The sequence below is a fragment of the Sciurus carolinensis genome, unplaced genomic scaffold (genome assembly GCF_902686445.1).
Source record: "Sciurus carolinensis unplaced genomic scaffold, mSciCar1.2, whole genome shotgun sequence".
Classification (NCBI taxonomy): Eukaryota; Metazoa; Chordata; class Mammalia; order Rodentia; family Sciuridae; genus Sciurus; species Sciurus carolinensis.
The window spans coordinates 634,093-646,604 of NW_025920212.1; the positions used below are offsets into that span (position 1 = coordinate 634,093).

At 46.4% G+C, this 12,512-nt stretch overlaps 1 long non-coding RNA gene across 3 annotated transcripts in view; it reads left to right on the forward strand.

The window, feature by feature from the left end:
- Nucleotides 1-660: 660 nt before the first annotated feature.
- LOC124975115 (uncharacterized) overlaps nt 661-12,512 on the forward strand; it is a 29,492-nt gene continuing 17,640 nt past the window's right edge. Inside the window, exons 1-4 of one of the 3 annotated variants that reach the window (XR_007106848.1) lie at nt 661-1,016; nt 6,730-6,997; nt 7,225-7,508; nt 8,414-8,570. This is a non-coding gene — a long non-coding RNA (uncharacterized LOC124975115). Of the gene's footprint in view, nt 1,017-6,729; nt 6,998-7,224; nt 7,509-7,534; nt 8,052-8,413; nt 8,571-12,512 lie in introns of those variants that run through there. The other 2 variants (XR_007106849.1, XR_007106850.1) reach the window with 2 other exon arrangements.

Consider the following 12,512-nt stretch of genomic DNA (forward strand, 5'->3'; position numbering starts at 1 on the left):
TGGAGCCACACCTCTGCCCAGGGCCTCCCCGTGATCTGTGAGGGCACAGAAGGAAGGGGACCTGGCAGCGGGATGGGACCTCCTTCCTCCATTTGGGAACCATGAGTCGAGCCACTGGGATGCAGAAACCGGCCCCCCTAAGACGCAGCGGGAGTCGGCGGGTTGGGGGCGGCCTTGGTCCCCACCGCCACGAGCCTGGGCGGGACGGGGGCGGCGCGGCGCGCTGCTGCGCGGGGTGCGCGGGGCGAGCTCCTCCCACTGCGCTCCCGGAACTGCCAGCGCTGGGCACCTGCGAAGTGTGCGGTTCGGCGCTACCGCTGCCACCGCCTCCTGCCGAGTGAACTGGGCCCGGTGCTGCTGGTCGCCGGGCGATATGAAGCGGCTCCCCACAGTGCAGCCGGATTGCCCGAGATGTGGCTCAAGCCGAGGAGGTGCTGGTAAGAACCCTGAAGCTCTGAGTAGTAGCGGGTACTTCTTGCCACAGCGGCGCCGCGGGCACGGGGAGGAGATAGGTCACCTCACCAGTAAGGGGGTGGCGGGGTGGGCGGGGCCTGGGGTCTCGCTCCCTGCAGCACCCGCCGTTCCCAGCCCGTGTTGGGACCCGGAAATCCGGTAGGCGCGTCTGCAGTTGGCGGGGCTGAGAGGGGCTCCGGGGTGCTTCGGATGCTGCCTGGGCAGCCGGGCGTGCTGCGCGGGGTGCGCGGGGTGGGCCGGTGCGCGACTGCGCGGGGTTCGCAGGGAGCGCTCCTTCTGCTGCGCTTGGGGACGTGTGAGCGCTGGGCACCCGCGGGTCTGCGTTTCCGGCGCAGCCGCTGCCGCCGCCTCCTCCTGAGCGAGTTGGGCTACGTGAGGCCTTGGCCCTGGCTATGTGAAGCGGGGCCACAGAAGAAAGGGAAACAAGCCCGACGAGGTGCTGCTGAAGGACGCCCTGGAGCTCTGGGTGAACCAGTGGAAAAGCGGTTCCTTCATCCTAGGGCGGCGCTGCGGGCACCGCGAGGGGGGCGGTGGCCTCAGCGGTAAGGTGCTGGGGCGGGGTGTGGCCGGCCTCAGCTCCCAGTCCAGGGCTGAGTCGCAGGTGGGGATTTCTTGGGAGACACGGGGTCAGGTTGGCCTTGCCTCGGGTTTGTTTCCTTTCTTCTGCATTTCTCTGGCTTGTCAGTGGTGTCTACAACGCGCCCCACCCCTCCCCAAGTTACAGCCAGCCTTTGCTGGAGTGTTGGAAAGCAGTGGTCATGATGTCAGAGTATTCAGCCCTGCAGCTCTGCTATGCTTCTTAGTTCCTTAAGTTTTTCTTGATTCTTTGCTTTATTTTTCTAAAAAAAAGCATATCATCTTTGAAGAAAGTTTTATTTCCTTCTCTCTCTGTATACCTTCTATTTCCTCTTTTTGTCTTAGCATATTAGCTGGATCTTTCAGTGTGATGTTGAATAGGTGTGATAGGAGAAGTTGTCTTTACCTTGTTCCTAGTTATCAGGAAAGTGTTGAGTTTCTCCGTAAGTATGTTGTTAATTGTAGGGTTTTGGGGCTAGAAGGTAAATGATATTATCAAGTTAGACATATTCTTAATTCCTCCTTTGCTGTTTTTTTCCTTTAATCATGAATGGGTGGGTGTTCCATTTTGTCAAATGCTTTGTGTATCAATTGGATTACTTTGTGATTTTCGCCCCCTACTTCTATATTGATGAATTTTCGAATGCTGGACCATTGTTGCGTACTTGGAGCAAGTCCCACTTGGTCATGAGGTATAATTTCTTTTATATGTTGGTGGATCCTGTTTGCTGGTGTAATTTCTTGTGGTGTGAACAATTGAAGTCAGGGAGATGGGCATACTAGGCAAGCACTCTGCCACTGAGCTACATCCCTAGCCCCACCCCTTTCCTTTTCCTTTGTTTTTTTTTTTTTATTTATTTTTTTACGTTTACATAGGGTAATGATGTTTCTTTTTTTTCCCTCCCCCCCACCCCTCCCACCCTTTTCCCTTTATACAGTCCTTCTTTCCTTCATTCTTACCGCTCTCCTTAGCCTAACTCTAAACCTAACCCTAAACCTAATGCTAACCCCTCCCACCCCCATTATATGTCCTCATCCGCTTATCAGCGAGATCATTCGTCCTTTAGTTTTTTGAGATTGGCTTATCTCACTTAGCATGATATTCTCCAATTTCGACCATTTGCCTACAAATGCCATAATTTTATCATTCTTCATTGCGGAGTAATATTCCATTGTATAAATATGCCACAGTTTCTTTATCCATTCATCAACTGAAGGGCATCTATGTTGGTTCCACAATCTGGCTATGGTGAATTGAGCAGCAATGAACATTGATGTGGCTGTATCTCTGTAATATGCTGATTTTAAGTCCTTTGGGTATAGACCAAGGAGTGGGATAGCTGGGTCAAATGGTGTTTCCATTCCAAGCTTTCTGAGGAATCTCCACACTGCTTTCCAGAGTGGCTGCACTAATTTGCAACCCCACCAGCAATGTATGAGTGTTCCTTTTTCACCACATCCTCGCCAACACCTATTGTTGCTTGTGTCCTTTTCCTTTGTTTGACTGTGACATGGGTTTCTTGTGGGCCTTGGTTTTCTTTTCTTCCTTCTTTTTTTTCCTTAAATCCATTCTGAAAATCCCCGGGTGTTTTTGGTTGATGTATTTAGGCCATTCACATGTAAAGTGATTGTTGGCATTGTTAGATGAATCTCTACCAGGTTGGTAACTGTTTTCTATTCCTTGTTCTGTTCTTTTTCTTTTGAACCTCCTTTCCTGACTTCTTTCGCAGTTGAACACTTGGTGATGCCATTTATCTGTTAACTTGCCAACAGTAGTTTGAAAAGAATTAGTATATATTTCTGGTTTGGAACATAATTTCCAGGTTAGTCTGTGTCTGCCTTCAAATATTATGCTGTTTCATATGAAATGTAGATTTTTTTTTTCCGTGTATTTGGATTGAACCCAGGGACCCTTAAGCACTGTGCCATATCCCCAGTCCATTTGTAACTTTATTTTGAGAAAAGGTCTCAGAGTTGCTGAGGCTGGCCTTAAAGTTGTGATCCTCCTGCCTCAGCCTCCTGAGCCACTGGGATTGTAGGTGTGCACCACCATGCTTGGCCGAGATGCAGATATACTAGTATTCCCAGATCCTGTCTCATCTTTTCTGACATTGTCATCCATTTCACTTCTTTACATAGTGTAATCAATCAATAATTTTTTGTTAACCCTTCAAACATTTCTTTTAGATTAATTAGGAATAGGAAAAATAAGAAATCTGAATCTACCCTCATTCATATCCTGAGACACAGTTCTTGTCTTTACGTAGCTCAGAGCTACTGACCTATGTGTTTTCTTTCTCTGACGAAATTGATGGTTAGGTCTGCAGGAAATGGACTTCCTGTTCTTTTTCAAGAAAGTCTTTTTTTTTCAATTTTAAGGAGAATTTCACTGGACACAGCCTGGCATGGTGGTCCTTGCTGTTAATTGTACCAATTTGGTAAAAGGAGGCAGGAGGATCACATCTTTGAGGTCAGCCTCAGCAATTTGTTGAATCCTTGTCTCTAAACAAACAATAAAACAACTGGGGATGTGGTTCAGTGGTAGAACACCCCTAAATTCAATACCAAGTGAACCCCCCCAAAAAAATCCTCACTTCATTTAGATTTATTGGTTTGTGATTCGTTTCTTTCAGCACCTTATGTCAACTCCCTTGATCGCATGCTTGGAGAAGTCTGCTATAATTATCGTGTTCTTCCTAGGCTGTCTGCTTCACACCCCCTCTTCTTTAAAAATTTCTTTTTGTTTCTGCAAATTGAATATGATATACCTCAGTGTAGATTTGTAAATATTTTTCCTTTTTTTTTTTTTTATAATTTTCTGCACGGTGTTCTCTGTACTTTTTGGATCTGTGGTCTGGAGTGTGTCATTAATTTTGGAAAATTCTTGGTCATTATTGCTTCACATGATTACTTCCCTCTTCTCCTGTTTTTCCAGTTTGGGATCCTTGTATCTTTGGGAATTATCCCCAGCAGTCAGATGTTGTGTACTTCCTATGTCTCTGTATCTCTCTTGGCTTTTCAGTGGGTTTGGGGGTTTCTGTTGATCTGTCTTCAAGTTCACTGATTGTTTTCTTGACCGTCCCATCTACTGATGAGCCATGAAGGGCAGTCTTCATTTTTGTTTATTTCTATTTGTTTTGTTTTTCATTTCTTAGAGTTTCCATCTGTCTTCTTTCATGACCTAGTCTTCCATACTCTATACCTTTTCTTTAGAGCCCTTCACCTATAATTCACACTTATTTTAAAAGTTCTCTCAAAGTACCAAGATCTGTCATATCTGTGTCATTCTGATGCATGCTTTATCTTTTAATCATGTGTATTTTCTTGCCTACTGCCATGTTTTTCTATGTATATATATAGAGAGAAAACTTATTATGGTATATAAACAACTTATAATTTATTCATGTCTATGAATAATAACAAGTGAGGAACTCATCTTCTGTGTGTGTTTTGCTACTCTGCTAGGACTTGGCTCTTTGCAGTTTCCTGTAGCTGAAGGTACCAGAGGCCTCACATTCCTCCATGTCGCTGGTTGTGTCTCTTCTCTGTCCCTGGGTTAAGAACTTCCCAGTCTCGCTGCTCTTTGAGCTGTCATGTACTCTCATTTATCCTGGAGCTTTTGCTGTTGGCAAGGGGAAGGTCCTAGAATCATCAATCAATCTCAGTCATCAGTGGACATGTGACCCTGGCCTGTGACCTTCCCAAGTATTTTCTAGCCACTTCCTCCTACCCCTTTGGGGACAGGAAAGCCAGAGGGGACACAGGAGCCAGAGAAGGCCTGTCCCCAGCTGGAATGAGGCCCTGAGGATGCCTCATGGCCTTATTCTTCCCTTGTCCAGAGAGCTGGGCAGGTGTCCCTGGGGTCTTTCAGTTGGAACTGGTGGGGTTCTGGTGAGAACACCTGTGCTGCCTTGGGGTTCCCTAAGATCGCAGCACCAGGGCTTTCTTATTCTCTTTCAGTTAGGCCCCTGCACAGTCAGACTCAGGACTCAAGTGTCCTGCAATTCATGACCTCAGCACTAGGGGAGCAGGTCCCAGCTGTGTCCCTAGGATTACCTGTTCCACGGTAGCTTTGGGGGTTATGTTTTGATCCGTGACCTCAGTTCTTCGAAGAGTCCAAGAAAAGCCTGTGATTTGCAGTCTGCTTGGCCTCTGCTTGTATTTATGGGAGGGGTGCTTCCCAAGCTCTTTGCATACTGGAACGAAGCTGGAAGTCCCCTTGTGGCTTTTTGATTGCTGCCCTGCCCACCTGCCCACCAGTTGAAGGGTCCGGGTTGACACAGACCTCCTGACCTTTTCAGAAGCATGTGAGAGAAATTCCCACTCTGCCTCAAAACTCGGCACCCCTCTGTGGCTGTCCAGGTGCTGCACACCCTCCCTGTTTTCTTCTTTCCATGTCACCTAGAGTCCCCGAGGCTGCTGTTACAAAGTCTGCATGGGTTCTGTCAGAGATGTCTGAGAAGCGCCTCCTGGGATGGGCTCCTTTCTAGTCTTCCTCGGTGTCTCCACCAGGATTTTTTCTTTGCTAGATAAACATGGCATTTCACTGGTCTTTTGAAAACACAGCCTTAAGTGCCCTTACCCCAGCCTGCTGTTTTCTTCCACTGAGCTCTGCTAAACTGCCTGTGGGTTCTGTGTTAAGTGTCACCTCTCCTTCTAGCAGACAGGACAGCCTTCCTGTCCCAAGCTCCATTATCTGACACCAAATAACAAACCCTTAAAGGGTCAGGGGACTAACCAAAGAATAATTGGTATAAAAACACACATGTTCTTCCTTTGGGGAAAGTCATCCTGTAGGGCAGGTGAGGGAGGTGTAGGTGCCGGTCATCTAGGAAGAGGTTTCAGAGGGTGATCAGGGTGTGTCTTGGGTGTGGAGGTTGGCAGCAAGAGAGGGTTGATGTGCAAGTAAACATATCAAGGGTGGTGGAGGCTGGTTTCTCTGTTGGAGAAGAGAGCTGTGAACAAGGAAAGAAGTAAGAATGAACATGGGGAGTGGGTCACAGGAGGCCTCGGTATGAACTCAGTTTTTCTGTATGTAGAGTATGTGTACATATACACATTGCATTAGAGATATGTATGCCTTTGTGCAAATACATGAGTCATATGTATACACACAGACCCCGTTACCAATGAGCTTCTAGATACCAGCTTTTTGTTTTTATTTTATAGCAGGGATGGAACCTAGGGCCACATACCCACTGATCCACATCCCCAGCCCTTTTTATTTTTTTAATTTTGAGCCACTGTTGTGCTAAGTTGCATAGGGCCTTGCTAAGTTGCTGAGGCTATCGTTGAACTCACAATTCTCCTGCCTCAGCCTCCCAAGCCCCTGGAATGCCAGGTGGCTTTTGTATAGCAATCCTCATGAAGGAAAGAGAATTTCTGGGAAAAATGTCCCATTTCAGGGCTGATGCAAGGAAAGTACGAGACGAAGTTGGAATATTTTATTGTGGCAGAGACTATGAAAAACCATGAGTACATGTCCAAAGGACACAGAAACCCAGCTTGAAGGGATTCCTACCTACCAAACCTGGGACAATTAAATCATCCGAGTAAATAATAGTGATGAATTCTTACTCTTTGAAGAAAAGCAGGAAAGATGAGACCATACCGATAAATGTGAATAAATTGAAAGTTTGAGGAATGGGAAATTTACATAACTTCATTATTTTTCTGTAGGAGGCTTGTGAGTTACAAGGGAAAAAGGAATAAGTTTATGGTGCAGAACCCAAGCAGCCACTAACTTAAGAGACCAAGTGAATATCACCAGGAGTGGAACAAGTTGAAATTGTGTGCACACCTGAGAGGATGTGATGCATAGCATTCCTTCTATGAGGCTGGCCAGAGACTTTAGCCTCTAATCAGCATCAGGCAAGCCAAAACTGGGATTTGCTGCTGAAGAACTGGCCAGTAATCTTTGAAGCCGTCAAGCTCACGAAAGTCAAAGGTGTGTTGGGAGATGTGACGGCTCAAGGCAGTGGGTGATTCTGAACAGGTCCAATGTGGTAGAGTCACAAGACAAGCAGTTCTCAACTCCTGTGGGCTGGATTATTGCCTTTGTTTCTACAGTGGTGCAAAAGCAACCTGTGTTCAGTAGAAACCATACAAGCATTTTTTTTTAAATAATTTTTTTGGATGTTAATAGACCTTTATTTGATTTGTTCACTTTTATAGGGTGTTGAGCATGGAACCCAGTGCCTCCCACATGCCAGGCAGGTTCTGTGTCACTGAGCCCCAGCCGGAAGCCTGGTATATGCAGTTTTGAATTTGGATCTTTTCCTGGGGATGTGCCCTAGTCCTCTCTGATGTGGTGCAACTGCAGAGAGCTTCAAGCCCCAGCCAGCCTGCTAACATGAGGGCCATCCAGTGACAGAGTGTGTCCTGCTGCCAAGGCAGGAGGAAGAAGTGGATACATCCCATGCATTTGCGAGTCCTGTGTTTTGGTCCCCTTAGGACGGGTTTGTAAAGGCACTTGGAAACTGGTGGGATCTGAGGAGCAGAGTTAGGAATGTCCCAGCATTAACTTTCTGAATTGTGGGTTGTGCTGTTCTGTTGGCACACGTCCCTGCTGGTGTGAAACATGCTGCACACTCTGGGGTGATGGAGTGGCAGGTCGGTGACATACTCCTTAATGATTCAACTTCCTTTAACATTGGGGTCTTAAACCAAAATGAACTCCTCATGCCACTCAGGGCCCTCTCGGGGTCTAGTAGTGAAGGAGCATGGGCAAAGGAAGGTGTAGGGCTTCAGCTCCTCCAGGGAGGAGGGAGTGGGTTTGTTCACCTGCCATTGATTCAGGATGCCATTCATCACAGCAGAATGCCAGTCCTTCACCTGCTACCTGTGCCTTCTGTCCTGCGGGGTCTTGGGTGTGTTGTCATATTTCTCAGGGTACCTTTCTGGAGTGGAAAGGGATTATTCTTCCATGTGAGATGTGGATATGATGAGGATCCTAACAGGCAACACTTACCTGGTGCTTGAAGGGCCTGGCAATAGTCTAGGTACTTTGAATGATGACTTAATTTCCATAATTACCTTGGAGGCATATCGTGGTTGCTTTATCTTCCAAAGAGACCAGGGCACAGAGAAAACAGGTAACTTTCCTAAGGCCACACAGCTTGAAAGTGGTAGAGCTGGGGTTCCAGTCGGGCAGTCTGACTCCAACAGCAGATGCTGGGGAAATGGGTGTGAGGAAGTTAAAGCTCTGGGCCCCATGGAGCTCTGACTGCGGGGTGTCGGATTGTGCCTGGTCTCTCAGCAGTGACCATGCTGCCTGCGCATGTGGGAGTGGCAGCTGCACACTGGCTGGGGCTCTTCACGTCCCTGAGCTCACAGGTGTGTTAGATTCTCTTTTGCCTTGTAGGTGGCCTTGTGGGTGCTCTAGAGGCAGTGCTGGATTCCAACACTGAGGTCGCTCCCTTTCGAGTTCTGCTTTCAAGTTCCCGGCTCACAGGTGTACTCTCCCATAGCATGTGGAGAGTTACTGGATGGATGCAACGTTCACTGGGCCATAGCCACTGGTGAGTCTTGTTCCCGTTGGAAATTTCCAGACCCTGAGGTCTGAGAATGCAGAGCATCTGCTTGTTGGTGAGCCTGCAGGTAACGTCCAGGGAGCCTCACCTGCTTTCAGGAGCTCTGCGCTCTCCTCCACATGTCTGTCTCTTTCTTAGTGATCGGAAGCACACAACTGTGAGCGTGAGTGAGCCAGGCTTCTGAGGGGTGTGTTTCAGGACACTAACATGTTGTTGGGTATGAAGTGGCCATTTCTTTAATGGTCTTGGTGTGTGATTAACAGGGTTTTCCCAGGTGTGTGCATGTGTGGTAACAACCGGGGGCAAAGTGCAAGAGCTGTGTCTGACTTAGGCAGTCTCTGCCACATTTTGCCTGTCTGTACCAAGAGACTGCATCACTGGGCTTCCGGGTGCTGAGGAAGTTTTCCTTGGGCTGACAAAAGTCAGGTTTGCCAGTGGCTTGTTTTCTACCATTGTCCTGCCCTCAGAAGGTCCTGAATAGTGAATTGTTCTTTTCAGGGTTCTCTTGTGGCAGGGAGGATGGGAGGCATGGGTATGTTCTGGTGTGGCGATTGTGCTGTTGACTGAGATACTTGTGCAGGCATTACTTAGGCCTCTTGCATGTCGTTGACTCGCCTTCATACTTCGTTGTGTGCTGAGCATTGACAAAGGATCCCTGCCCAGGAGGCTAAGCTGTGATACTTGGTGGATTTGGAATTAAATACAGGTTTTTTTGTTAGCAATCTCAATCTCATGATGAGTTTATTAGGATGCACCCTGGTTGTCAGTTGAGGAGCATGTGTAGTTACAATTAAGATTTCTTGGGTCCTTTGTGAAAAGGCAGGGAACAGGCCTGCTCATGAACATTGAGCAGTCAGACAACTTCAAGATAGAGGTTGTGTTTTTTGCCTTCAATACAAATTATTTTTTCCAACGGTACAATTCAAAATTTACTATCCTAATTATTTTATTTTTAGTTAGTTGCATAAAGTACTTTCACAATGAAATATGGGCATCACCACCATCCACCTCCAGAACACTCCTCAAGTTCTCAAAATGAATCTCTGCACCCATTAAAGTCTCTGCTCCGCTCTCCCCTGGCAGCTTCCATTGCACTTCCTCCCTCTGCATTTGGCGAGGAACCTTATATGGCGGACTCATACTGCCTTTTTCTGTGACTGGTTCGGTCCACTTGGCACAGTCTTCAAGTTTCATCCATGTTGCTGTATATGTCAGAATTTCCTTCCTTGTTAAGACTGAACGAGACTCCATTGTATGTCTGCCTGCATTTTAGAATCATATATAATGGTTGTCCCGTGAGTAGAGTTTAGGACACTGTACATGGAAGCAGGAGGGCCAAATACCAGGAGGTAATCTCCATTCACTTTGGGGCCCTGGGAAGAAGGTGGAGAGGAGGTGAATTGACCCTAAGCCATGACAAATTCTCTGGGGGCCCTGGGAGGACAAGAAGGCTTTGTTCCTGGTTCTATGTGCCTAGTGGTCTTGATTAGTTGTTGTCCTGTCCTGCTTTTGAGAAGTCCAGGCCATGGCAGGACTTATAAGTTCCCATGTGAGACATAGCTGGTTCTCAGTGGTAGTGCTGTGTTGTTGAAACAGTCGCTGTATTCTTCACCATGACCCAGAGCACTAAACACTTTGTTGTCTGCCTGTTTTCCAGGATGCAGAAATAACATTGGTAGTAACTGCAGGAGTTTGAGTTATCTGCTTAGAATCATTCCAAGAATGGATTTGCTTATGTAGTCATTTGATTCCTGTTGCTGTAGATTGAAGGCTTAGGTGGACTTTTCTGATTCCCAAAAGAGAACTTAGAGGCACCGCCACGAGAGGAGTCCTCCATGGAACATGGCTGAAGGTTGAAAGGCTCTCAGAAACTTGCCAGACCTTTTGTAGAGATAATAACACTCATGCCTTTACAGAGCTGAGTTTGGATTTCTGATCTTCACAGTAGTTTTGAATTTGCTTGTAGCAGCCTAAGTGCAGGGTTTTCCCATTGCTAGCAGGATCTGTGGCATGGACTGGAGGCAAATGAGAGAAACAGGAAAAGAGAGAAAAAGGAAGGAGCTCTATTGTGGTGGGAGGGTCAGGAGGTGGAATTCGTGGGCTGGTGTGCAGGATGTTGAAGAAGAGGACACATGATTGTGACTTGGTGTGCAGGAACATGTCTGCATAGTGGGAGGTGGTATGTGTCTTCAGCCTGGGTATCTGGGGTTCAGCTTGTGCAGAGTCAATGAACTGCATATCAAAACTATTCAGAAAAAATTGCTTCTGTACTCAACATGTAGTTTCCTGTTCTTGTCATTATTCCCCACATAAGATAGTATAACAGCTGTTTATGTATCATTTACATTGTACTAGGTTAATGGATAATCTAGAGATAACTGAAAGTGTACAGGTGGATGGGCCCAGGTTATACATCAATACTACATACCATTTTATCTTAGGAGCCTGACCATCCTTGGATTCTGGTATCTTTGAAGGGTTCAAAAACTCGTCCCTTACAGATATTGAGGAACAACCTACAGTAGTTTGAAGAAAGCTTACCTAGTAGTTGAAGAAGATCCTCACCACTCACCCCAGCAGTAGCTCCTTCTAAGTTTCAAGTGGGTTGCCGCTTAGGCTTCTGGATTCCTAAAGAGCAAGATGGGAGGTGAGAAGGTCTCTGGTCACATCCTCTTGGTTACCTGGGAATGGAGACATGGGTGGAGAGAGACAGGGACAGCCTTCCAGTCCTGACAGACTGGCTTTGGTGATGACCCAAAGATGTCACCTTAGGCCATCCTGTGCCTCAGCGTTGGGAGATCACAAAGGAACCAAGTTCTGTTGTCTTGAGCTTTTCTTTTTCCTTTCGAGGTACTTCTGGGTACTTCTTTTAATTCCATCCCAAGTGCCCACTCAGAAGAGCAGTCCTAATACAGATGTTCTTCTTTCTCACAGACCTTAATCTGCAAGTTCAGAGTGAGCCTTCTGGCCCTTTCCCTGTGAGGTACAGGTTGCATATCCCTTATTCAAAATCCTGGGGACCAGAAGAGTTTTGGATTTTCTAGGATGATGGAATATTTGCATGTACATAGTACCATGGTGCCCAACTAAAACATGAAAGTAATTTGTTTCATATGCACCTTATGCCCATAGCTGGAAGGTACTTTTATATAGTATTTTCAGTCCTGTACATGAAGTAGTTTGTGTCCTTTGAACCAGAAATCAGGTATGGGGTTTTCCACCTCTGACATGATGTTGGAACTGCAAAGTTGCAGACTTTGGAACATTTTAGAAATTGGATTTCCAGATTGGATTGCTCAACCTGTGTTACACAATATTCACATGAATCTGTAGTGTAGGAGAGGAAGGTTGCAGGTGGGATAGAGTGGGAAAGGAAGTTCAGTTTTGAAAACACACATCTGGCATTTGGGTATTATGACTCCAGTGGCCTTTGTGCCTTAGTGGCTCAGTTATTGTGTACTATTGGCTGATATCCTTTAAATTCTCTGAGTTTAGAATATGTCCCATGTTCCATTTGGAAATGCAGCTGAGCCACACTGCCTAGTCCTCACATGCCTTTTCTTGTTTAGGATTGTGCTTGTTTTACTGAGCACTTCACTGAGCATCTGTTATGTGTGGGACCCTGCACTGGGAGCTGAGCACATGCTCTCCTATGCTGGAGTAGCCATCATGCAATAGTGATGACTAGAAACCTCCTTGTAGAGAAAGAGATGACTGAAATGATTGTGCCTTTGGTTAATGGTGTTGCTCAATGCTCCAAAAATATGGTGAAGTTTCTTAGTTGCCTTTGGAAGGAATTAACGTACCATTGTTGACTTCATGCTATTATGTTTTTTAATGTATACCTGATCTTATAGTTTTTAGAGATATTGCTGCAAATGGTATGAAGTGTCCATTTGTAAACCTGTGAAATTCCTGGCTGTTGCTTGT